Source organism: Notamacropus eugenii, chromosome 1, assembly GCF_028372415.1.
Source record: "Notamacropus eugenii isolate mMacEug1 chromosome 1, mMacEug1.pri_v2, whole genome shotgun sequence".
Taxonomy (NCBI): domain Eukaryota; kingdom Metazoa; phylum Chordata; class Mammalia; order Diprotodontia; family Macropodidae; genus Notamacropus; species Notamacropus eugenii.
In genome coordinates, this window is record NC_092872.1 from 106239028 (window position 1) to 106266637 (window position 27610).

At 41.1% G+C, this 27610-nt stretch overlaps 1 long non-coding RNA gene across 2 annotated transcripts in view; it reads right to left on the reverse strand.

The window, feature by feature from the left end:
- Nucleotides 1-27610, reverse strand: part of LOC140505513 (uncharacterized) — a 137668-nt gene that overhangs the window by 24941 nt on the left and 85117 nt on the right. The gene's annotated exons all lie outside the window — the stretch shown is intronic.

Consider the following 27610-nt stretch of genomic DNA (forward strand, 5'->3'; position numbering starts at 1 on the left):
ATTGTCAAGACCATGGGAGGCCCAGCATTTGGGGTCAAAATGTTTGTATTAAGGACATAGCATCTAAAGAAAATAGTCTTTAGACATGATTGAATGTCAGGCCAAGTTGTTGATTGGCCAGTGGCAGATCTGTATTGTCTAGCCCCCTTTTCCCAGATGCAGCAACTATTCAACACCATTTTGACCTGCCAACAACAACTTGCCCCAGAGGAAGTAACCAGGGGAAAGGGGCACAGCTGTCCTTCCCTGCACATGTCATAGGCAGGTCCTGTTGGAGTTAGTGCACAGCCACTCTCCATAGTTGATCCTTTTGACTTTCAGAGGTCATTTTCTATGTTTTTCTGGTTTGACTATAATTTTCCCTTTCATCCTGGTTCCGGATAACATGTATCCCTTATATTTAACTGGATTCCTGTTGTCATATCACTAAATCTTAGCATCTTAGGATCCCAGTTTGAGAGACAGCAGGAACCTAGAAGCCATCTAGTCCAGGACCCTATTTTAAAAACGAGGAATCTGAGGAACAGAGAGAGATTAAGTGACTTAGCCAAAATGCAATGGGTAAAATTAGTGGCAGGGGCTGGATTTGAACTATATCTTCTGACTCCAAATTTAGTGTTTCATCCAATGAGCCACCTTTTCCATCATTAAATAATAAATTTTAAATATTTTCTTTTTTTAACGGGGAAGAAAAAACAAACAAATCAACTCTACACAAGTTTGTGATGAGAGGATACCTTGCTCATGACAGGGAGAGGGGGAGCACCTATTTAAGGATATTAGTTGGCTAAAAATTCAATACAAGCCAAGAGGCTGCCAAAAAGGCTAACATAATCTGAGGCTGCATTAAGAGAAGTATGGTTTCAGATTGTTGCAAAGGGCATCAGTAAGGCAAGTAGGAAGGAGATGATGATTATGCTTTATTACTACTGATCTATTCTGGAAATCATTGCAGTACAGACTTATAGAAGCACGAGATTTTGAGCTGCCAAGGGACAGACCTTAGAGATCATCTAGCCCAGCCTCTCATTTTACAGAGGAAACTGAGTCCCAAAGAGGTGAAGAAGCTTGCTTAAGGTTACACAGGTAGGAAGTGTCAGAGCCAACATCAAACTATGCCCAAATCTGGATCTTTTAACTCCAAATTCAAGGCTTTTTCGAGAACATGAATGAATGACAGACACTCAAAAACACCAAGGAACTCACAGAGGATAATACATTGTCCCATGGAAAACCCCTAACATACAGACATAACACAACACAATCATCCTATGTTTTTTGCACCAGTAAGATTACATCTGGAGCATTTTGTTGTATTCTGGATATTTTTTTTAGGATGAATACTGATGAATAAGAACATGTTCAACAAAAGGCAACCAGTGTTGTGAAAGATCTAGAAGCCATGTTATATGAAGAAAGGCTGAGGGAATTGGGATTGTTGATTCTGGAGAAGGTGTTCAAAGAGCTGTTCTGGAACATTGTATTATTCTTGTTATTATCTTGATAACTATTTCCATAGAACTGATTTCCTTAGTAATCCTATGCATTTTATTCTATACATTTAAAAACATTATTTTGAGAAGAGGTCTATAGACTTCACTAGACTGCTGAAGTGGTCCAGAGTCATTAATACTCTAGCCACAATACTAAAAATATGTGGAAGTTAGAAGGAGGCACAAAAGGCCTTTTTTAATGTCTCTTCAGGGTATGGCTATGCCAGTGGAGTTCACACTCTGACTGATACTACCAATCTAGAAAAGCATTGACCTTGGGCCCAATTCAGGAAGCATTTATTAAGCACCTACTCTGTGTTTGGGACTGTATTAATTATTGTCAATATAAAGCTAAAAATAAAACAGTTCCTGCCTTCAAGGCACTTACATTCTATTGGGGAGGAAAATATGTATGTAAAGAGAATTACAAATACAAAATACAAAGGCATTTCCTTGGGGATTGTCTGCTATCTGAAGACTAGCCTAAGTCAGGAAATGCTCAGCAGAAGCCTGGCCATTTAGTGACTAACTTTTTTGGCTATAGTGACCTATGAAATAGGTTAAAAAGTCCCGAAGTCATAGGATCTCAGCATTAGAAACAACTTCAAAGGTCATCCAGCCAACCCATACTGAAAGACTCCTCTTTAAAAATATCCTCTTCAGGTTGAGTTGAATATGAAGGGATGATATCTAAAAAAATTAAAAGAGGAATATACTGAGAGAAGGAGAAAGGGAGAAATAGAATGGGGTAAATTATCTCACATAAAAAAAGCCAAAAAAAAGGTTTCACAATGGAGGGGATGGGGGGGGGGCAGGGGCAGTAAAAGGGAATGAATGAACTTTACTCTCATCAGATTTGACTTAAGAAGGGAATAACATACACACTCAATTGAGTATCTTACCCTACAGGAAAGTAAAGGGGAAGGGGATGGGAGGGGGAGAGGTGGGGAATGATAGAAGGGAGGGAAGATTGGGGGAGGGGAGGGAGAAGCAATCACTTTTGAAAAGGGACAGGGTCAAAGGAGAAAACAGAATAAGTGAGGGGTAGGATAGGATGGTGGGAAATATAGTCTTTCACAATAGGACTATTACGGAAGTGTTTTGCATAACTACACATGTGTATAATCTATGTTGAATTGCTTGCCTTCTCAATGAGGGTGGATGGGGAAGGAAGAAGGGATAGAATTTGGAACTCAAAGTTTTAAAAAGAAATATTAGAAATTGTTTTCACTGGCAATTTGGAAATAAGATATACAGGCAATGAGGCATAGAAATCTATCTTGCCCTACAATAAACTAAGGGGGAAGGGGATAGAGGGCGGTTAATAGAAAGGAGGGCAGACTGGGGGGAAGGGGTGATCAGAATGCCAGCCATCTGAGGTGGGGGAAAGGGAGAGATGGAGAGAAAATTTGGAACTCAAAATTTGTGGAAATAAATATTGAAAACAAAAAATAAATTAATAAAAATAAAATATCCTCTTCATGCAAGAGTCATTCAGTGCGTTGATTACCTCCAGTGACAGGAATTCCACTACTTTAAAAAGCATCCCATTTTAATTTTTAGGTATTTCTAATGGTAAGCACATTTCCTCTTACAATCTCAAATCTGCTCCCATCCAGTTCTGTTCCTAACTCTAGGGCCAAGTAGATCAAGTCTAACTTACTCCCACATGGGAGTCCTTAAAGTACTTATCCTGTTCTCTTCTCCAATGTAAAAAAAAACCCTTAGTTCAACTCAACTATAAACATTTATCGATCCTCTACTATACAATGTTATACAAAGGCAATGTCAACACAAAGACAAAAATAAAACAGTATCTGCTCTCAAGAGGCTTACATTTTTTCTTGGAGGCATATACCATGTGCATGGATAAGTAAGGATAAGGAAGTAAAAAGTAATTGTTTGCCCCCCTTCTATTTCCATGATAACAGTGGCAGAGAAAAGCCAACAGAGGGAGTTAAATATCACACAGTTCTTAGACTAACTCCAAAGGTTCATGTAACTCTCAATGTGCCAACTTTATAAAACTCTTGATATACACTACTAGAGAAATGAAACACGTTCTCATATTAACGTTCTCACTACAAATAAAACCAGAAGACATGAAAAAGGCACAGCTATGTGGAAACAAGGTTCACAGGTTCTCCTTAAGCAAAGGCAAATAAAGGATCCAGAAAAACTGATTTCATCACATATCCAAAGGCAATAAGAAACATTATTTCATGGGACATTTAATCATCTTGTCTCACAGTGCTTGTAATCAGCATAGGTAAATCAACCAGCTTGAAGATAAAAAGATAATTGGAGCTCGTGTACCAATAGCTATTTGGGGAGTGAGTACTTCACGAAATTCTAAGAATGATGCAAGATACTCCAACCTAAGCCTACAGTTATTCGCATCTAGAATGACAATGGAATCACTCCATTTGGATTCTATCATCTTATTATCCACTGTACCATGTGAAGAGCTAATAATGGCATTTAAGGATTGAGATGAGGAACTGACTCTCTCTCTTTCTCGGTAAATATTAAAATCCATACTGGAAATGAAATTCTGAAGGTACAAAGAGATCAGTTTCCAAAACATCTTAAAGTGGGTAGGAGGGGGGAGGATGGAAAAGATCATGGGTGGTATCATTACCTAAAAAAGACAACTAAGAAGCCAACGATAACTATTGACCTATTTTGTCTATTGTCTCATCTCTATCAAATATTTACGAGAATGATCTATATACACATTGAGGGTATGTTTCATGAACACATGAAAAGAGAATAAACTGGTTTCTGTGGACATTTTTTATACCAGACCACATCTTCATAGCCCGAGAATTTGTCTAAAATAGGACTTCTATTGTGTCTATTGCTTATTGATTTCCAAAAAGCATTTGATTCAGAAGAATGAAATTCCACCTTAGAATTTCTTCCCCAGCAAGGTGTATTCCATATATGTTAATATTATATAAGATTCTATGACACATGCTATTACACAGATAACTTTGTTCAGTAACCCTTTATTAACATGCTGCATTTGGGAAATATTTCTGTACTCTTAATGATTCCAAGTTGCTGACTGCCACAAAATCCTACTTTTTCAATGCCATGATTCTCCCAGTGATGCTGTATGACTATGAATCATGGCATGTCCTGATGACAGAATAATAAAAACTGCATGTGATCCAAAGACAATAGACAGATGCACTGTGTGTTGATGGTGTTTGTCCTTCATTTCCAAGAGGACCAGTGACATCATGGGTGGTATCTTGATTTGCACATGAATTGGATTTAAGCTGGGGCACGGTTGCATAAAGCCATTAGCCTTGCTCTCTCTTCCAGAGTCATCAAAGTCCAGTGGCAGGACAAAAGTCAAGACAACTGACCATGACCCGGGATGCAGTGGATAGCCTTGGCATCTTCGATGCTTCACCAAGCTCTAAGCACTCCGCAGTGCCTTCTTTAGGTACCTTCATGACCACTGGAACAAACTGTCCTCATGCATTCATTCTGCCAGGGGGTAGACATCCCTTAACTCATCAATGGGCTTGAGGCCTATTGGCTACCTTCAACCTGGTTTAGTCTGTCTGCTAAGATAGTTTTACCTGGGTGAGGCCACTGTGCATTGTACAGCTTCTTGGAGCCACAGGTGAGGGTTTGGTGTCAAGTATTCAACCAAAGGTAGGGGAGCAACCATGAGAAGGGCTCAGCAAGCCCTCATACCAGAGGTGCTATTCCTCCTGAACACCCCATATGCCCTGCATGGTGTGTATTACTCATGAGGATTTATGCATAAAAATTACATAAAAGGCATCATCAAGGACATATACATTTAGATGAAAGATATGGACAGGCAGCGTATGCAGTGAGAGGGAGACCTCTAATACTTACTCCCTGTATCACTTTGGACAAGTGCCTTAACCAACTGGAGCCTCAGTTTGCTCAAATATAGAATAAAGGAGTTGGACTAGATGGACTCTGAGATTCCTTCTAGGTCTAAATTAATAATCCTATGATATTATTACATTGGTACTCTCAAAATGTTAAAAGAATAAGAAGGAGGTCTCATGCACATTTGGTAGATCCTTTATGAAGGATTTATGGAAGAAAATGGACATGCACCAAATAGGATTATAAGTTTAAAGGGACTGTGATATCTACTGGGAATTGATTCATGGAAAGGTTACTCACATGGATGAGATCATGGATCTGTCAAAGTATCTAAATAAACATAAGGATGAAGTTTCTAGCAACTGTGATATATACAAAAATGGAATATGCTGTCTTGAAAATTAGTGAATCACTGGATTCTGGAAATCTTTAAAAATATAGGTTGTGGGGTATTATATAAGAAATTCTTTGAAGGACAGAAGATTGTACTGAAAAACCTCCTTTTCTACTCAAAAATTTTATGATTCCTTGCCAGGCATAGTACCACTGTAGTTCCTCATTTTTCTGTTTTCATGATTCTCCAGTTTTCTATATTCCAAGTTAGTTACCAGCCCCAGTGTCAATCCTAGCTTACTTGACAAACACTGTAAGTTCTATATATACATGTACATATATAAATATAATATAATAATATGCATTATACATCATACAATATAATAATAAATATAAATAAAGATATTTTGAAAAGGGTTCAAAACATTTACATTGATCACTTACAATATAGAGAACTTAAAATGTTCACATACAAGACAAATCAGTTAATTATTTCATGACATTATTGAGTATCTTTTGTGACATTAAGGGATAAATAAAATAAAGAGGAAAGCCCTGGAAAACAGATGACATGTTTGTGAACCTGAACTCTTTTGTTTTGGTTTGGTTTCTTGTAAAGCTGCCATTGCCAAAAAAAACCCAAAAAACAAAAAACCCCAAACCAACCAACCAAACCAAAAAAATCCCTGGTCAAACAAATCTATCACAAAATAACACGATTACATAATGAAATTTCAAAGTAGATCACAGAAATAAAGGCTATAGTTATATATATATATATATATATATGTATATTTAAAAACCTACTTCCATATTTACTTAGGAAAACTAATGCCTCAGAGAAATAAAACTTTTTTAAATAATAAAAATCAATGTCAGCTTCTTTGGACCAGGAGAGAACTGGTTATGAATTGAAGATATGAAGTCTTCCTTCACTGTCAGGGACTCTTATCTGTTAGAGGAGGGATAGGGAAACGTTGCAATTCAAATAGGTAGAAGTTTATAATTGGTCATACAAGTCTTAGAACTGTAAGACTCAGCCAGTAGTGATTTCTGAAGCAGAAAACAAGGCTGATCATCCAGACTGCTGATTACAAAGACGAATAGATGCAACATAGCAGCTATCTCCAAAGAGGAGGCCAAGTCAAAATCAGGAGCACAATCCCACTGGAAAGAGGCAGAGGAAAGCAGAAAAAGATCAGGAGAAGGTAGCTATTTCAAAAGTTCAGGTATCAAAAGTTCATGTCTGGATGATCAATAGTATGCCGTCAGACCAGGAAAATTGTAATGTCTTGCTGTCATATGTCCAAAGGCTCAAGTGAGATTTTGAAACTCATTCACAGTCAAGGCCAGGCTTCCAGCTTCTGGTGAATTCCCTTGAGTTGGGGAGCTCTTGCCTCCTCTGCTGATGTTCTTACCTTGGACAGCAATCAAGGAACCTCTGGAGCAGTCACAGTTTTGTATTCTCTTTGGGAATGGTCAGCTAAGCACTCAGATACAGACTTCAACTTTTCTGGAAATGCTAAATGAGAATATTCTTTATCTATTGCAAAATATTGAACACCAGTTCCATGGTGACTTGGTTTTTAAGGTCTTTACTTTAGAAGCTCGTTAAAATCCTTTTGAAGGTCTAGGCAATCTCCAATAGGTTCTCACTTGTCAACATTTATACTGATCACTCCAAGAACTTGAATATATTAAGAATTTATGAAGGTGTGTTTTTCTAAATAAAATCCCTGATTTAAAATATATATATACATATATGTGTGTGTGTGTATACATATATATGTATATTGAATACTTTCTTGGCAATTTCATGACTTTCTAGATTGCATAGAACATGAAAAGTACAGTCATGTAGACTTCCATGAGAACTGGCTTGGGTACCTTAATTCTCCTCTTACCTCTTCCTTTCCTTAAAATACACAGCTAGAGTCTAAGTTCAGATATAACTATGTGTGCATGCACTCACATGTGTTCCTATCATTTGTAGCATGTATATGTATTGCACTATTTCCACTTAGTCAGGGAGCTATTTTTCCCCCTCACTGAGAAATGACAACTTGAATGCAAATGTCCCAGCCCTGCTTCATTATCCATGGTGGCACTGGGCACACAAACCTTAGCAGTATACAGTTAGAGCAAGAAAACTCCTGCTCTCCCCTCTATTTCTTCTCCACCCTCAACCTGTGTGGCTAATTTAGCAGCTAGAGTCTCACTATTAGGCTAACAAATTTAAAATGGTAATAATTAAAATGATTAAATACTGAATGTATAAAGTTCCTCCCTGCTTCCAGCATTTATTTTTGAGGGGTGGAGAGGAGGCAACTGGGCCAAAGTGATTGCCCAGGGTCACACAATGAGTGTCTGAGGTCAGATTTGAACTCAGGTCCTCCTACTCCTGCCCCAGTGCTCTATCCACTGTTCCATCTAGCTGTCCCAGCTTCTAGTACTTTCAAAAGAAAATGCATTTTGCCAGCCAGGTGCTGTGCAGAGGCTAAGTGGAATGGCTGCTGGAGGGGAAGGAGGTTCACTGGACCCTACATCATATGAGAATTGAATCACAGGATTATATATAGAGAACTGAGGAAACTAGAGTCCAGATTTGTTAAGTGTTTGCAGAGGGTCATACAGCCAGTAAGTGCCTGTTCCCAGGTCCTCTTGATTCCAGGTCCAGTATTTTACTTACCCTGTCATGTTGCCTGTTTCTCTATTAATCCTCAGGCTATGAATTTACTTTTTCCCTAGTGAGATTGCTTGCCCCTGGCTTAACCTTTCGCTACCTTTTCAGTCTTACTTTATATTGCTCCCCTCCTCCCCCTCATTTCACACCACAGCTATTTTCTGTCATTTTCTGGTTCAGTTGTAGGTGTGAGCTGAGGCTTGTACAACGTTTGCCCTGCACAAATATCCCTCCCACAATAGACTACTGGGGTGTAAGAAGTTCAGGGTCACTGTTTGTGACTAAGAGATTATGCTTCCAGAAGTTCTCCCAATGCCTGCCATTTCCAATATGAGATGAAACGAACTCAATTCTATGAGCACCCACAAACACCAACGAATACATCAGACTAGCTTGTCAATATTCATATGGATCATTCCCAGAACCTGAGTATATTATTTGTGAAGATGTATTTTTTCTAAATGATATCTCTGATTTTTAAAGATATTTGTTCCATGTTTAAGCCACATTTGGTTTATCCAGGTACTAAGCAAAGACATGAGGAAATGGGACAAAAGAGGAGGGAGGGAGGGGAAGAAAGAGTTTTAAGAATGATTCAGAATATTGGAAATTGCCCCACTATAGGTGAAAAACAATTCATAATCAGAGGCTATGTGGATATGAACATACATGTGACGGCATGATGACACATAGCACCATATGGAAGACTAGAAAGGTCAGGTGACTCACCCAGGGTCATACAGGTTGGAAATGACAGAGCAGGAATCTGAACCTCAGTTGAACTTTTTTGGGGGGGAGGGGAAAAGCAGCTAGATGGTACAGTGGATAGAACACCAGCCTTGGAATCAGGAGGACCTTAATTCAAATGTGGCCTCAGGCACTTACTAGCTGTGTGACCCTGGGCAAGTCATTTAATTCCAATTACCTCCAAAACGAAGCAACCTCAGTTAAACTAGATGAACTTCCAGTTTTATGATCCTGTGATCCTTCATAGATCTTTTTGGAGTCTCAAGAGTTAGAAGAGTCCTCAGGACTCATCTATTCTTCTAGTTCCAGAACAAGAAATACTCTTTATAACATAACCCATTCTACTTTCGGACAGCACAATTTTCTTTATTTCCAACCTGAAATTATCTCTCTGTAACTGCTACCCAAGGCTCTTGCATCTACCTTCAGGAGCCAAGCAGAGAAAGTCATTTGTCTTCTAGGGAATAATCATTCTAGTACTTGAAGAAAGCAATTTTTATCCCTACCACTTCCAAATTATTCTCTTTTCCAGCATAAATATCCTTAATTCCTTAAATCAAGCCTTTTATGATGTAATGTCTTGTCTCATCTTACTGGTTGGGCTTCTCTGCATATTAATTTTATGGTTTTCAGTATAATATGGCTCTCTAGGTAAGCAAATCTCAGAGGGGTCTCAAAATCCCTTTACATTCTTAAAAATGGTTGAGCATTCCCTCAAAGAGGTTTTGTTTATAAGGGTTACATTTATTGATATGTACCATGTTCGAAATTAACATGTCTTTATGAAAATAGTTCTGACTCTTAAAGGGTCGAGGGATACCTAAGTTTCCCAAAACCAACTGAGAAGATTCTCTGGGGAAATAAATGGTCTCTACATAAATTTCTTTCCTCAATTTAATTCATTTGAAACCAACAAATATTTATCAAGAGCCCATTGTTTGCAGGGCAATACTAAGCTAGGCCCTCTAGGGAAAGATGAGTAAGATCAAAATCTTAGCCCTCAAGCAGCTTAGACTGTAGTAAGGGAGATACTTTTGGTGCCAAGTAGAATGTAGAATGTAGAATGTAGTAGATCTCTAAGAGAAAAACAGAGTACTATGGGGGTTTGGAGAAGGAGCAAGGAGCATATCCAGTTGGAGGGACCACGGACAGCTTCGCAAAAAAGGTGACATTTGAACTGGGCCTCGTATACAGTTGGTACTCAGATAAGCAGAGACGTGTAGGTACAAGAAACACTACAAATAACATTATAGAGACAGAAATACAGTGCGTGTTTGGTGAGATGATCCGGTTTGCTGGTCATGGAAAGTCATGGACAGTAAGCAGAAGAGGGATGTGATCAGCTCCAATCCAGGATGCAACAGAAACCAGAGCTGCTGTTCTGGCTTGGGTTTTAAGAAACATTTCTATCAATATATAAGTACAATTCTATAAGGTCAGCTAGGTGGTGCAGTGGATAGAGAACCAGGGCAGGAGTCAGGAGGACCTGAGTTCAAATCTCACCTCAGACACTTGACACTCACTAGCTGTGTGACCTTGGGCAAGTCACTTAACCCCAACTGCCTCATCCTGGGTCATCTCCAGTCATCCTGATGAATATCTGGTCACTGGATTCAGATGGCTCTGGAGGAGAAGTGAGGCTGGTGACCTACACAGCCCTCCCTCACTCAAAACAAAGTCAACTGCAAGTCATGTCATCATGTCTCTGATGGCATAGTCTTCTTTGGCAACGAAGGACAAGTACACACAATTCTATAAGGGATGGTGATAGTAGATCTGGATTCATTTATATAAGGAGTTTCTAGAGGAGGAAACTCCTTCTACCAGTGCAGGTTGGCACTTTCACCAAAATTTATAGTCTTAAAGATCTGTGTAGAGCTTCAAGGTGTTAAGGAACTTCTGAAGGTCACTTAATATATGTCAGAGGTGAGACATGAAGCCAGGTCTTCCTGGCTCTGAGGCCAATTCTCCATCCACGACACCATCCTGTGAACAATTCTATATCATAGAAGAAACCCATTTACCCTTAGTAACTTTCTTATGGGACCTTCTACTTTTTTTTATTGTACCTTAGCACAAACACCAGGCTACTTATGAGGTTTGCAGGTCTTCTCTGATCTCTGTAAATATTATTTTTCTTACCCACCCACCCCCAAAATGGTTTTGCACTACTTTCTAGATATTTTATACTTCTCTGGGCATATTCAGTTTCCCCCAGTAGGATGTGAGCTCCTCAAGAGTAGGGACTTTGGAGGAGGGGGTAATTAGAAGCAAACACTATTGAGGAGGGACAGGGTCAAAGGAGAGAATAGAGTAAATGTGGGGCAAGATAGAATGGAGGGAAATATATTTAGTCTTACACAACATGACTTATGTAAATGTTTTGGAAAACTCCACATACATATCCTATATTGAATTGCTTCCCTTCTCAGTGGAGATGGGTGCTGAGGGAGGAAGGGAGAGAAGTTGGAACTCAAAATTTTCAGACTGAATGTTGAGACTTGTTTCTGCAAAAAACTGGGAAATAAGAAATACAAGTAATGGGGTATAGAAATTTATCTTGCCATGGAAGACAAGAGAGAAGATGGGGATAATGGAGGGGAGGGGTGTGATAGAAGGGAGGGTACAGTGGTGGAAAGGGCAATCAAAATGAAAGGTGTTTTGGGATGGGGGAGGGGAGGGATTGGAGGAAAATTTGGAACTCAAAATTTTGCGAAAAGGAATGTTGAAAACTAAAAATAAATAAATAAACTTTAAAGAGAAAAATAAAAGATAAGAGAGACCTCTAGGGCATCCTTGTATTGCTTCTTCTGATCACAATGTGATCACCTACCCATGTGAGTTTTCCATAAAATAGTCTTTTTTGGTAAGTGGACATTTTACATTTGAACAATGTGTGAAGCCCATCTGAGTTGCACTCTCTGAAGCATAGTGTGAATGCTTGGCAGTTCAGCTCGAGCAAGCACATCAGTGTCTGGTACCTTATCCTACCAGGTGATCCTCAGAATCTTTATGAGACAGTTCAAATGGGAGTCATTCAGTTTCCTGTCATGGCTCTGGTAGACTGTGCATGTTTCCCAGGCATACAACAATGAGGTCAGCACAATGGCTCTGTACACCTTCAGTTTGGTAGTCAGTCTAATACCTCTTCTCTCCCAAAATTTTCTTCAGAGCCTCCCAAACAGTGAGCTAGTTCTGGCAATGGGTACATCAACCTTATTATAAATGTGTACATCCTGGAAAGTTCACTGCCAAAGTAAGTGAACTTATACACACCATTAAGAACTTCTCCATCTGTTATAACTGATAGTTCCATATATGCATGATGTGGTGGTGCCTAATGGAGCACCTTTGCTTGCTTGGTGTCAATTATATAAGGCCAGAATGACCACAGACAGCAGAGAATTGATCCATACTTTGTTGTATCTCAGTTTCAGAGGCTGCATTGAGTGCACAATCACTTGCAAACAGAAAATCATGTGCCAGCACTCCCTTCATTTGGGTCTTGGCTTGTAGCCTTTTCAAATCAAAGAACTTACCATCAGTGCGGTAGTTGCTCTTGAGACCGTGTTCATCCTCACTGAAAGCATTTGACATTTATTCTTCACATGGGGTGTAGGATGTGTTCAGGGAAGACCAGTTTCTTTGGTGTGGGCCACCAAGCCCTTTTTGGTGCTTTTTCTACCTTTGATGTTCACCTGTTCCCCCCAACTCTCACCTGTGGCTCCAAGAAGCTGCAGCATGCACAGCAGCCACACCCTGGTAAACCATGTTGACAGATGGGCCAAACACAATTGAGGGTAACCAAGGGGTCTCAAACCAAATGGTGAGTTAGGGGGGTGTCTACCCCAAGCATGTGAAGAATTCCCCTGGTGGAATGGCCAGAAAAAGAACCATTTGTTCCAAAGGTCATGAAGGTAGCTAAAGCAGGTGATATGAAACGCTTAGAGCTTGGTTAGATAATGAAGGCACCAAAGTCATCCACTGCATCCTGAGCCATCACCAGCCATGTTGACTCTGTCCTGCCACTGGAGTATGATGACACTGGAGGAGACAGTGAGGCTGACAAATTCATGCAACTCTGCCTCACTTGAATCCAATTTACACATGAATCAAAAGATGTTACCCATACCATAAGGAAATATATACTCTGGGTGTAACCTCCTTTGTAAAATGAGGTTAAATTAGATCTCATAGTTACAAAGAATGAATGAGAAAGCATTTATTCCATGCCTCCTATGTCTGGTACTGTCATATTTACTGAGAATTCAAACCCAAAAGGAAGACAGTCCTTGATCTCAAAGAGCTTTCATTGCAGTAGGGAAAGGCACGCAACACAGACAAAAGTAGTGACCAAGAAAGAATGGAGTTTGACTGGAAGGTGAATGAACCCCAGGGGACAATCCCTTGCCATGTTCTGTTCAAAAGCAATGGTCATATTGAGTTGTTGTGGATGTTCTTGAATGATCTTTCAGTCATGCCTGACTCTTCATGACCCTATTTGGGACTTGTTTTCAAAGATATTGGACTGGCCTACCATTTGCTTCTCTAGCTCATTTTACAGAAGAGGACACTGAGGTTAAACAGGGTTAAGTGACTTGCTCAGGGTCACAGAGCTGTTAAAAGTGAGGCTGGATTTGAATTCAGGTCTTCCTCTCTCCATGCCCTGCACTCTATTGATTGTAAGACTGCAGTTGTCCTTAAATAGGTTGCATTTCTTCCATTTTCTCTGGTCTGCTTTATGCATGAAATACTCTCCTCCCTCTGGTCCACCTACAGATCTCTTTACCTTTCTTTTAAATCCAATTACAATCACTTCTTACACTGAAAACTTTACCCAGTTCTCCTGAATGCTAGCACCTCCCTTCTGTTAATTGCTATTTAACCTGCATATACCTTGCTTCATATATGTGTGTTTCTATGTTTTCTCCCCCATTCAATTATAGTATAGCTCTTGAGGACAATCTTTCTGCCTTTTTTTTTTTTTGTTATCCCCAGTGCTTAGCACCCTATCTGACACATAGTAGGCACTTAATAAATGTTTGCTGATTGACTGAATAACTAAGAATGAGTTTTTATTGAATGATAGACTCTTCTTGTTAAGACTGTCTTCATATTTTATATCACACACAAAAAAAAGAAACTTCTTTCATACTCAGTTTTTGAGTATCTTTTCTCTATAATATCATGTAGCCTACTTAAGGTCATATAAGTTGAATGTAGAAGTTGGATATAATGTGTAGAGAGTCAGTTAAGGGGTTGGAATGATCTGAGTTCAGATTCACCCTCTGACACATATACTGCCTTTGTGGTCCTGGGCAAGTCAGTCCAAATGTGTAGGTTGCTCTGTCAGATCATCTGCATTTGGAGGGTGGTATTGGTAGTGGGAATTTCTAGATTGGGAAGCTGCTGAACAGATCCAAATTCCTCCCCTCCCCCCAAAGAGTAAAGTTTTATTTATGCTATATTAATTTCTATTTTGGATCATCCTAACATTGTAGATATCATTACTATCATCCAGCAAAATAATCTTTTAAAAAACACCATTTGAATGCACTTAAAGTTGGATTTACATATATTAAAACCATTTAGTTTTTTCCTAAGATACATACAGAGTTATTTTTCAGAAACACTTGCTAAATTCCAGTGACCAATCTTATGAACTCCCCCAGAGTGATCTAAGTCAAGGACTTATGGTGAACTATATGGGTGGAGGGAGCCCCCTTTGTGCCTGAAATCATGGCACATGTGTTAGTGTTTATGAAGGAGGAGGTCCTCTTCCTTCTTTGATACAACCAGTTATGTTTGCTGAGTAGGGCTTGAGTGTGTTCAGTTTAAGAAAGACTAAAAGCGACAGAATTTCAGGAGCAAGGAAGTTCATGATGGACTGAATACTATCAGTGGTTTTCAGATCTTTGTCCTTTGATGATTCTCTGTTTTCTCAAACAGAACAAAAATTATCCCAGCCAGTATTGCCACACTGAAGAAGGGAAGAGGGAAGGCAAATACAAGAGGAGAGCAATGAGGGGCACTTTATGTTGGTGATCACAGGAAAGAGAGCAGCAGAGCAGGGAGTGACAGCCATAGAAGAGGAAAGGAAGATGCAAGTCAACAGTACTTCTCACACATCTGAAAGCAATCTGGTTAGTGGCTTTGCATCTTCATCAGCATCTTCTATGATTTTCCCTTCTGAGAGACATACATTGTCATGATCGATCCTGAGTCAAAACATGATTCAGAAGCTTACTAGTTGTGAGGAAGGGTCATCTTACAGGGTATTGAAAGAGGTAGTAAATATGTCTGTGGTCTTCCTTGAAGTGTGGTGAAAAGGAGACAAGCTACAGGATTTCAGGCAAGCAAATCCTCTCCCCTCCTCCCCCTGCCCCCCCCCCCTTTTTCTGTTAAGGAGGAGTATGAATACTAGAAATAATAGACCAACGAGACTGGAGTCAATGAAAGATAAAATTCTAGAATGGATTGCCAAACAATCTCCTTACGAGCAACAAGTGGAGATGATCATTATAAACGGTCCTGGGATCTCTAAGAGTGTTGTGCTTTATAGGCTTGTGAGTGTGTCAAAAATTAGGTATGCATGTATGTGTCTGTATACACACGCAAGCACACACACAAAACCAAAGTTCAACGACATGAAGAAAAGTCTCACATGACAGGGCCCATATATTCCTACCAGATGATCTTGCCAAAAATGGTGGTAGGGCTGGCGAGGTGGGGGCTGAGAGGGGCCATTGTGAGGTCTGGCACACGCACACTGTCCCTTTGTTCGCTAGTAGCGCTGAGCGCTTATAAAAGCCGGGTCCACAAGGGCATTACTGCCTTCGTGGAGACGGCTTTGACCGCGAGTCTTGGGAGCAACGAGTTGGCTGTCAAACTCCGCACGTGTCCCAAGACCTTGGTCAACTTTTTTTGGAGGACTTAGTAGGATGATTGCTTTTGCGTTTTTGGTGCGCCCTTTGCAATTACTGAAACATAAAATGTTTCCTGAGACCCGTAAACCCAAGAAGAAACGTCCTGCTGTCGACGTCTTCGGGTCTGACATCGTTGAAGATTTGTTGGCGCAGTTTTCCACTGCGCTAATGCACCACACTGTGCTAATGCACTTCATCCAACCTGAGCCCTGCAGTTACAATGGACTTTCTGAAAAGCTGGTGAAAGCAGAGGACACATCCCCCAATTTCCCTATGAAAATCTTCGTGGAAGTGACAACCCGTGACATGAGAGTCCTCGCAGGAAGACCTCCTAAGGCTGATGGTCGGCTGGCCTGGATGAAGCCCAGAGGCTATCTGCATATTTTTGAGATGTGGGCAAGGCTCAGTCGGGAAAGAGGACGCTATTGGGGGGGCTTTTATCCTTACCGTAGTGACCACCAGTATTATACTCAGTGGTACTCTGGTTCCAGCGTTCAACAAAACCCCAAACCCCAAACCCAAGAGCTAAGCAGGTTCTGATTTCTTCTGTTATCATGGTAAAAAAAGAAAAAAAGTTGCAGGAAATTTGGGAAGACGGATACAAGATCAGAAGAGAAGTAGCGTTGAAGGGAATTTGGCATGAAAGTTTTGGGAGCCTCTGCGTCCCAGATTTGCAGCCGCCCCCTTCCGAACACCTTGATCGTTTTGCACCAAATGAGCAAGACCTACATGAAGCAGGGACTTCTGAGCAGCCCCAGGAGTCCCTGAGGACCAGGACGTTTCAAAGAACTGTGATAGGCAAAGGATCCCTGGAAACACATTCTCTGGATCTCTGCCTCCATCCTCCCAGCTCTTACCCTTACCTCCCTTCATCTCTAGTGCCTTCTACCCTCCTACTCTCCCCTCTTCTGTTCCCTTTAAAGCTCCCCTTTAAGAGTTGTCAAATTAAAATGTTTATGACTTTTTTCCTGCTTTTTGCTTGTTTTGTATTCCTAGTGCTTAGCACAATGCCTAGAAAATAGGAAAGCCTTGAAAATTACTTTATATGTCTATGTGAAGAAGTTGTTTTTTCATTCATGTCTGACTCTCAGTCACCGTATTTGGGGTTATTTTGACAAAGGTACTGCAATAGTTTGTCGTTTCTTTCCGCAGCTCATTTTACAGGGGAGGAAACTGTGGTTAAACAGGGTTAAGTGACTTGCTCAGGGTCACAGAGCTGTTAAAAGTGAGGCTGGATTTGAATTCAGGTCTTCCTCTCTCCATGCCCTGCACTCTATTGATTGTAAGACTGCAGTTGTCCTTAAATAGGTTGCATTTCTTCCATTTTCTCTGGTCTGCTTTATGCATGAAATACTCTCCTCCCTCTGGTCCACCTACAGATCTCTTTACCTTTCTTTTAAATCCAATTACAATCACTTCTTACACTGAAAACTTTACCCAGTTCTCCTGAATGCTAGCACCTCCCTTCTGTTAATTGCTATTTAACCTGCATATACCTTGCTTCATATATGTGTGTTTCTATGTTTTCTCCCCCATTCAATTATAGTATAGCTCTTGAGGACAATCTTTCTGCCTTTTTTTTTTTTTGTTATCCCCAGTGCTTAGCACCCTATCTGACACATAGTAGGCACTTAATAAATGTTTGCTGATTGACTGAATAACTAAGAATGAGTTTTTATTGAATGATAGACTTTTCTTGTTAAGACTGTCTTCATATTTTATATCACACACAAAAAAAAGAAACTTCTTTCATACTCAGTTTTTGAGTATCTTTTCTCTATAATATCATGTAGCCTACTTAAGGTCATATAAGTTGAATGTAGAAGTTGGATATAATGTGTAGAGAGTCAGTTAAGGGGTTGGAATGATCTGAGTTCAGATTCACCCTCTGACACATATACTGCCTTTGTGGTCCTGGGCAAGTCAGTCCAAATGTGTAGGTTGCTCTGTCAGATCATCTGCATTTGGAGGGTGGTATTGGTAGTGGGAATTTCTAGATTGGGAAGCTGCTGAACAGATCCAAATTCCTCCCCTCCCCCCAAAGAGTAAAGTTTTATTTATGCTATATTAATTTCTATTTTGGATCATCCTAACATTGTAGATATCATTACTATCATCCAGCAAAATAATCTTTTAAAAAACACCATTTGAATGCACTTAAAGTTGGATTTACATATATTAAAACCATTTAGTTTTTTCCTAAGATACATACAGAGTTATTTTTCACAAACACTTGCTAAATTCCAGTGACCAATCTTATGAACTCCCCCAGAGTGATCTAAGTCAAGGACTTATGGTGAACTATATGGGTGGAGGGAGCCCCCTTTGTGCCTGAAATCATGGCACATGTGTTAGTGTTTATGAAGGAGGAGGTCCTCTTCCTTCTTTGATACAACCAGTTATGTTTGCTGAGTAGGGCTTGAGTGTGTTCAGTTTAAGAAAGACTAAAAGCGACAGAATTTCAGGAGCAAGGAAGTTCATGATGGACTGAATACTATCAGTGGTTTTCAGATCTTTGTCCTTTGATGATTCTCTGTTTTCTCAAACAGAACAAAAATTATCCCAGCCAGTATTGCCACACTGAAGAAGGGAAGAGGGAAGGCAAATACAAGAGGAGAGCAATGAGGGGCACTTTATGTTGGTGATCACAGGAAAGAGAGCAGCAGAGCAGGGAGTGACAGCCATAGAAGAGGAAAGGAAGATGCAAGTCAACAGTACTTCTCACACATCTGAAAGCAATCTGGTTAGTGGCTTTGCATCTTCATCAGCATCTTCTATGATTTTCCCTTCTGAGAGACATACATTGTCATGATCGATCTTGAGTCAAAACACGATTCAGAAGCTTACTAGTTGTGAGGAAGGGTCATCTTACAGGGTATTGAAAGAGGTAGTAAATATGTCTGTGGTCTTCCTTGAAGTGTGGTGAAAAGGAGACAAGCTACAGGATTTCAGGCAAGCAAATCCTCTCCCCTCCTCCCCCTGCCCCCCCTCCCCCCCCCCTTTTCTGTTAAGGAGGAGTATGAATACTAGAAATAATAGACCAACGAGACTGGAGTCAATGAAAGATAAAATTCTAGAATGGATTGCCAAACAATCTCCTTACGAGCAACAAGTGGAGATGATCATTATAAACGGTCCTGGGATCTCTAAGAGTGTTGTGCTTTATAGGCTTGTGAGTGTGTCAAAAATTAGGTATGCATGTATGTGTCTGTATACACACGCAAGCACACACACAAAACCAAAGTTCAACGACATGAAGAAAAGTCTCACATGACAGGGCCCATATATTCCTACCAGATGATCTTGCCAAAAATGGTGGTAGGGCTGGCGAGGTGGGGGCTGAGAGGGGCCATTGTGAGGTCTGGCACACGCACACTGTCCCTTTGTTCGCTAGTAGCGCTGAGCGCTTATAAAAGCCGGGTCCACAAGGGCATTACTGCCTTCGTGGAGACGGCTTTGACCGCGAGTCTTGGGAGCAACGAGTTGGCTGTCAAACTCCGCACGTGTCCCAAGACCTTGGTCAACTTTTTTTGGAGGACTTAGTAGGATGATTGCTTTTGCGTTTTTGGTGCGCCCTTTGCAATTACTGAAACATAAAATGTTTCCTGAGACCCGTAAACCCAAGAAGAAACGTCCTGCTGTCGACGTCTTCGGGTCTGACATCGTTGAAGATTTGTTGGCGCAGTTTTCCACTGCGCTAATGCACCACACTGTGCTAATGCACTTCATCCAACCTGAGCCCTGCAGTTACAATGGACTTTCTGAAAAGCTGGTGAAAGCAGAGGACACATCCCCCAATTTCCCTATGAAAATCTTCGTGGAAGTGACAACCCGTGACATGAGAGTCCTCGCAGGAAGACCTCCTAAGGCTGATGGTCGGCTGGCCTGGATGAAGCCCAGAGGCTATCTGCATATTTTTGAGATGTGGGCAAGGCTCAGTCGGGAAAGAGGACGCTATTGGGGGGGCTTTTATCCTTACCGTAGTGACCACCAGTATTATACTCAGTGGTACTCTGGTTCCAGCGTTCAACAAAACCCCAAACCCCAAACCCAAGAGCTAAGCAGGTTCTGATTTCTTCTGTTATCATGGTAAAAAAAGAAAAAAAGTTGCAGGAAATTTGGGAAGACGGATACAAGATCAGAAGAGAAGTAGCGTTGAAGGGAATTTGGCATGAAAGTTTTGGGAGCCTCTGCGTCCCAGATTTGCAGCCGCCCCCTTCCGAACACCTTGATCGTTTTGCACCAAATGAGCAAGACCTACATGAAGCAGGGACTTCTGAGCAGCCCCAGGAGTCCCTGAGGACCAGGACGTTTCAAAGAACTGTGATAGGCAAAGGATCCCTGGAAACACATTCTCTGGATCTCTGCCTCCATCCTCCCAGCTCTTACCCTTACCTCCCTTCATCTCTAGTGCCTTCTACCCTCCTACTCTCCCCTCTTCTGTTCCCTTTAAAGCTCCCCTTTAAGAGTTGTCAAATTAAAATGTTTATGACTTTTTTCCTGCTTTTTGCTTGTTTTGTATTCCTAGTGCTTAGCACAATGCCTAGAAAATAGGAAAGCCTTGAAAATTACTTTATATGTCTATGTGAAGAAGTTGTTTTTTCATTCATGTCTGACTCTCAGTCACCGTATTTGGGGTTATTTTGACAAAGGTACTGCAATAGTTTGTCGTTTCTTTCCGCAGCTCATTTTACAGGGGAGGAAACTGTGGTTAAACAGGGTTAAGTGACTTGCTCAGGGTCACAGAGCTGTTAAAAGTGAGGCTGGATTTGAATTCAGGTCTTCCTCTCTCCATGCCCTGCACTCTATTGATTGTAAGAGACTGCAGTTGTCCTTAAATAGGTTGCATTTCTTCCATTTTCTCTGGTCTGCTTTATGCATGAAATACTCTCCTCCCTCTGGTCCACCTACAGATCTCTTTACCTTTCTTTTAAATCCAATTACAATCACTTCTTACACTGAAAACTTTACCCAGTTCTCCTGAATGCTAGCACCTCCCTTCTGTTAATTGCTATTTAACCTGCATATACCTTGCTTCATATATGTGTGTTTCTATGTTTTCTCCCCCATTCAATTATAGTATAGCTCTTGAGGACAATCTTTCTGCCTTTTTTTTTTTTTTTGTTATCCCCAGTGCTTAGCACCCTATCTGACACATAGTAGGCACTTAATAAATGTTTGCTGATTGACTGAATAACTAAGAATGAGTTTTTATTGAATGATAGACTCTTCTTGTTAAGACTGTCTTCATATTTTATATCACACACAAAAAAAAAGAAACTTCTTTCATACTCAGTTTTTGAGTATCTTTTCTCTATAATATCATGTAGCCTACTTAAGGTCATATAAGTTGAATGTAGAAGTTGGATATAATGTGTAGAGAGTCAGTTAAGGGGTTGGAATGATCTGAGTTCAGATTCACCCTCTGACACATATACTGCCTTTGTGGTCCTGGGCAAGTCAGTCCAAATGTGTAGGTTGCTCTGTCAGATCATCTGCATTTGGAGGGTGGTATTGGTAGTGGGAATTTCTAGATTGGGAAGCTGCTGAACAGATCCAAATTCCTCCCCTCCCCCCAAAGAGTAAAGTTTTATTTATGCTATATTAATTTCTATTTTGGATCATCCTAACATTGTAGATATCATTACTATCATCCAGCAAAATAATCTTTTAAAAAACACCATTTGAATGCACTTAAAGTTGGATTTACATATATTAAAACCATTTAGTTTTTTCCTAAGATACATACAGAGTTATTTTTCAGAAACACTTGCTAAATTCCAGTGACCAATCTTATGAACTCCCCCAGAGTGATCTAAGTCAAGGACTTATGGTGAACTATATGGGTGGAGGGAGCCCCCTTTGTGCCTGAAATCATGGCACATGTGTTAGTGTTTATGAAGGAGGAGGTCCTCTTCCTTCTTTGATACAACCAGTTATGTTTGCTGAGTAGGGCTTGAGTGTGTTCAGTTTAAGAAAGACTAAAAGCGACAGAATTTCAGGAGCAAGGAAGTTCATGATGGACTGAATACTATCAGTGGTTTTCAGATCTTTGTCCTTTGATGATTCTCTGTTTTCTCAAACAGAACAAAAATTATCCCAGCCAGTATTGCCACACTGAAGAAGGGAAGAGGGAAGGCAAATACAAGAGGAGAGCAATGAGGGGCACTTTATGTTGGTGATCACAGGAAAGAGAGCAGCAGAGCAGGGAGTGACAGCCATAGAAGAGGAAAGGAAGATGCAAGTCAACAGTACTTCTCACACATCTGAAAGCAATCTGGTTAGTGGCTTTGCATCTTCATCAGCATCTTCTATGATTTTCCCTTCTGAGAGACATACATTGTCATGATCGATCCTGAGTCAAAACATGATTCAGAAGCTTACTAGTTGTGAGGAAGGGTCATCTTACAGGGTATTGAAAGAGGTAGTAAATATGTCTGTGGTCTTCCTTGAAGTGTGGTGAAAAGGAGACAAGCTACAGGATTTCAGGCAAGCAAATCCTCTCCCCTCCTCCCCCTGCCCCCCCCCTCCCCCCCCCTTTTTCTGTTAAGGAGGAGTATGAATACTAGAAATAATAGACCAACGAGACTGGAGTCAATGAAAGATAAAATTCTAGAATGGATTGCCAAACAATCTCCTTACGAGCAACAAGTGGAGATGATCATTATAAACGGTCCTGGGATCTCTAAGAGTGTTGTGCTTTATAGGCTTGTGAGTGTGTCAAAAATTAGGTATGCATGTATGTGTCTGTATACACACGCAAGCACACACACAAAACCAAAGTTCAACGACATGAAGAAAAGTCTCACATGACAGGGCCCATATATTCCTACCAGATGATCTTGCCAAAAATGGTGGTAGGGCTGGCGAGGTGGGGGCTGAGAGGGGCCATTGTGAGGTCTGGCACACGCACACTGTCCCTTTGTTCGCTAGTAGCGCTGAGCGCTTATAAAAGCCGGGTCCACAAGGGCATTACTGCCTTCGTGGAGACGGCTTTGACCGCGAGTCTTGGGAGCAACGAGTTGGCTGTCAAACTCCGCACGTGTCCCAAGACCTTGGTCAACTTTTTTTGGAGGACTTAGTAGGATGATTGCTTTTGCGTTTTTGGTGCGCCCTTTGCAATTACTGAAACATAAAATGTTTCCTGAGACCCGTAAACCCAAGAAGAAACGTCCTGCTGTCGACGTCTTCGGGTCTGACATCGTTGAAGATTTGTTGGCGCAGTTTTCCACTGCGCTAATGCACCACACTGTGCTAATGCACTTCATCCAACCTGAGCCCTGCAGTTACAATGGACTTTCTGAAAAGCTGGTGAAAGCAGAGGACACATCCCCCAATTTCCCTATGAAAATCTTCGTGGAAGTGACAACCCGTGACATGAGAGTCCTCGCAGGAAGACCTCCTAAGGCTGATGGTCGGCTGGCCTGGATGAAGCCCAGAGGCTATCTGCATATTTTTGAGATGTGGGCAAGGCTCAGTCGGGAAAGAGGACGCTATTGGGGGGGCTTTTATCCTTACCGTAGTGACCACCAGTATTATACTCAGTGGTACTCTGGTTCCAGCGTTCAACAAAACCCCAAACCCCAAACCCAAGAGCTAAGCAGGTTCTGATTTCTTCTGTTATCATGGTAAAAAAAGAAAAAAAGTTGCAGGAAATTTGGGAAGACGGATACAAGATCAGAAGAGAAGTAGCGTTGAAGGGAATTTGGCATGAAAGTTTTGGGAGCCTCTGCGTCCCAGATTTGCAGCCGCCCCCTTCCGAACACCTTGATCGTTTTGCACCAAATGAGCAAGACCTACATGAAGCAGGGACTTCTGAGCAGCCCCAGGAGTCCCTGAGGACCAGGACGTTTCAAAGAACTGTGATAGGCAAAGGATCCCTGGAAACACATTCTCTGGATCTCTGCCTCCATCCTCCCAGCTCTTACCCTTACCTCCCTTCATCTCTAGTGCCTTCTACCCTCCTACTCTCCCCTCTTCTGTTCCCTTTAAAGCTCCCCTTTAAGAGTTGTCAAATTAAAATGTTTATGACTTTTTTCCTGCTTTTTGCTTGTTTTGTATTCCTAGTGCTTAGCACAATGCCTAGAAAATAGGAAAGCCTTGAAAATTACTTTATATGTCTATGTGAAGAAGTTGTTTTTTCATTCATGTCTGACTCTCAGTCACCGTATTTGGGGTTATTTTGACAAAGGTACTGCAATAGTTTGTCGTTTCTTTCCGCAGCTCATTTTACAGGGGAGGAAACTGTGGTTAAACAGGGTTAAGTGACTTGCTCAGGGTCACAGAGCTGTTAAAAGTGAGGCTGGATTTGAATTCAGGTCTTCCTCTCTCCATGCCCTGCACTCTATTGATTGTAAGACTGCAGTTGTCCTTAAATAGGTTGCATTTCTTCCATTTTCTCTGGTCTGCTTTATGCATGAAATACTCTCCTCCCTCTGGTCCACCTACAGATCTCTTTACCTTTCTTTTAAATCCAATTACAATCACTTCTTACACTGAAAACTTTACCCAGTTCTCCTGAATGCTAGCACCTCCCTTCTGTTAATTGCTATTTAACCTGCATATACCTTGCTTCATATATGTGTGTTTCTATGTTTTCTCCCCCATTCAATTATAGTATAGCTCTTGAGGACAATCTTTCTGCCTTTTTTTTTTTTTGTTATCCCCAGTGCTTAGCACCCTATCTGACACATAGTAGGCACTTAATAAATGTTTGCTGATTGACTGAATAACTAAGAATGAGTTTTTATTGAATGATAGACTTTTCTTGTTAAGACTGTCTTCATATTTTATATCACACACAAAAAAAAGAAACTTCTTTCATACTCAGTTTTTGAGTATCTTTTCTCTATAATATCATGTAGCCTACTTAAGGTCATATAAGTTGAATGTAGAAGTTGGATATAATGTGTAGAGAGTCAGTTAAGGGGTTGGAATGATCTGAGTTCAGATTCACCCTCTGACACATATACTGCCTTTGTGGTCCTGGGCAAGTCAGTCCAAATGTGTAGGTTGCTCTGTCAGATCATCTGCATTTGGAGGGTGGTATTGGTAGTGGGAATTTCTAGATTGGGAAGCTGCTGAACAGATCCAAATTCCTCCCCTCCCCCCAAAGAGTAAAGTTTTATTTATGCTATATTAATTTCTATTTTGGATCATCCTAACATTGTAGATATCATTACTATCATCCAGCAAAATAATCTTTTAAAAAACACCATTTGAATGCACTTAAAGTTGGATTTACATATATTAAAACCATTTAGTTTTTTCCTAAGATACATACAGAGTTATTTTTCACAAACACTTGCTAAATTCCAGTGACCAATCTTATGAACTCCCCCAGAGTGATCTAAGTCAAGGACTTATGGTGAACTATATGGGTGGAGGGAGCCCCCTTTGTGCCTGAAATCATGGCACATGTGTTAGTGTTTATGAAGGAGGAGGTCCTCTTCCTTCTTTGATACAACCAGTTATGTTTGCTGAGTAGGGCTTGAGTGTGTTCAGTTTAAGAAAGACTAAAAGCGACAGAATTTCAGGAGCAAGGAAGTTCATGATGGACTGAATACTATCAGTGGTTTTCAGATCTTTGTCCTTTGATGATTCTCTGTTTTCTCAAACAGAACAAAAATTATCCCAGCCAGTATTGCCACACTGAAGAAGGGAAGAGGGAAGGCAAATACAAGAGGAGAGCAATGAGGGGCACTTTATGTTGGTGATCACAGGAAAGAGAGCAGCAGAGCAGGGAGTGACAGCCATAGAAGAGGAAAGGAAGATGCAAGTCAACAGTACTTCTCACACATCTGAAAGCAATCTGGTTAGTGGCTTTGCATCTTCATCAGCATCTTCTATGATTTTCCCTTCTGAGAGACATACATTGTCATGATCGATCTTGAGTCAAAACATGATTCAGAAGCTTACTAGTTGTGAGGAAGGGTCATCTTACAGGGTATTGAAAGAGGTAGTAAATATGTCTGTGGTCTTCCTTGAAGTGTGGTGAAAAGGAGACAAGCTACAGGATTTCAGGCAAGCAAATCCTCTCCCCTCCTCCCCCTGCCCCCCCCCCCTTTTTCTGTTAAGGAGGAGTATGAATACTAGAAATAATAGACCAACGAGACTGGAGTCAATGAAAGATAAAATTCTAGAATGGATTGCCAAACAATCTCCTTACGAGCAACAAGTGGAGATGATCATTATAAACGGTCCTGGGATCTCTAAGAGTGTTGTGCTTTATAGGCTTGTGAGTGTGTCAAAAATTAGGTATGCATGTATGTGTCTGTATACACACGCAAGCACACACACAAAACCAAAGTTCAACGACATGAAGAAAAGTCTCACATGACAGGGCCCATATATTCCTACCAGATGATCTTGCCAAAAATGGTGGTAGGGCTGGCGAGGTGGGGGCTGAGAGGGGCCATTGTGAGGTCTGGCACACGCACACTGTCCCTTTGTTCGCTAGTAGCGCTGAGCGCTTATAAAAGCCGGGTCCACAAGGGCATTACTGCCTTCGTGGAGACGGCTTTGACCGCGAGTCTTGGGAGCAACGAGTTGGCTGTCAAACTCCGCACGTGTCCCAAGACCTTGGTCAACTTTTTTTGGAGGACTTAGTAGGATGATTGCTTTTGCGTTTTTGGTGCGCCCTTTGCAATTACTGAAACATAAAATGTTTCCTGAGACCCGTAAACCCAAGAAGAAACGTCCTGCTGTCGACGTCTTCGGGTCTGACATCGTTGAAGATTTGTTGGCGCAGTTTTCCACTGCGCTAATGCACCACACTGTGCTAATGCACTTCATCCAACCTGAGCCCTGCAGTTACAATGGACTTTCTGAAAAGCTGGTGAAAGCAGAGGACACATCCCCCAATTTCCCTATGAAAATCTTCGTGGAAGTGACAACCCGTGACATGAGAGTCCTCGCAGGAAGACCTCCTAAGGCTGATGGTCGGCTGGCCTGGATGAAGCCCAGAGGCTATCTGCATATTTTTGAGATGTGGGCAAGGCTCAGTCGGGAAAGAGGACGCTATTGGGGGGGCTTTTATCCTTACCGTAGTGACCACCAGTATTATACTCAGTGGTACTCTGGTTCCAGCGTTCAACAAAACCCCAAACCCCAAACCCAAGAGCTAAGCAGGTTCTGATTTCTTCTGTTATCATGGTAAAAAAAGAAAAAAAGTTGCAGGAAATTTGGGAAGACGGATACAAGATCAGAAGAGAAGTAGCGTTGAAGGGAATTTGGCATGAAAGTTTTGGGAGCCTCTGCGTCCCAGATTTGCAGCCGCCCCCTTCCGAACACCTTGATCGTTTTGCACCAAATGAGCAAGACCTACATGAAGCAGGGACTTCTGAGCAGCCCCAGGAGTCCCTGAGGACCAGGACGTTTCAAAGAACTGTGATAGGCAAAGGATCCCTGGAAACACATTCTCTGGATCTCTGCCTCCATCCTCCCAGCTCTTACCCTTACCTCCCTTCATCTCTAGTGCCTTCTACCCTCCTACTCTCCCCTCTTCTGTTCCCTTTAAAGCTCCCCTTTAAGAGTTGTCAAATTAA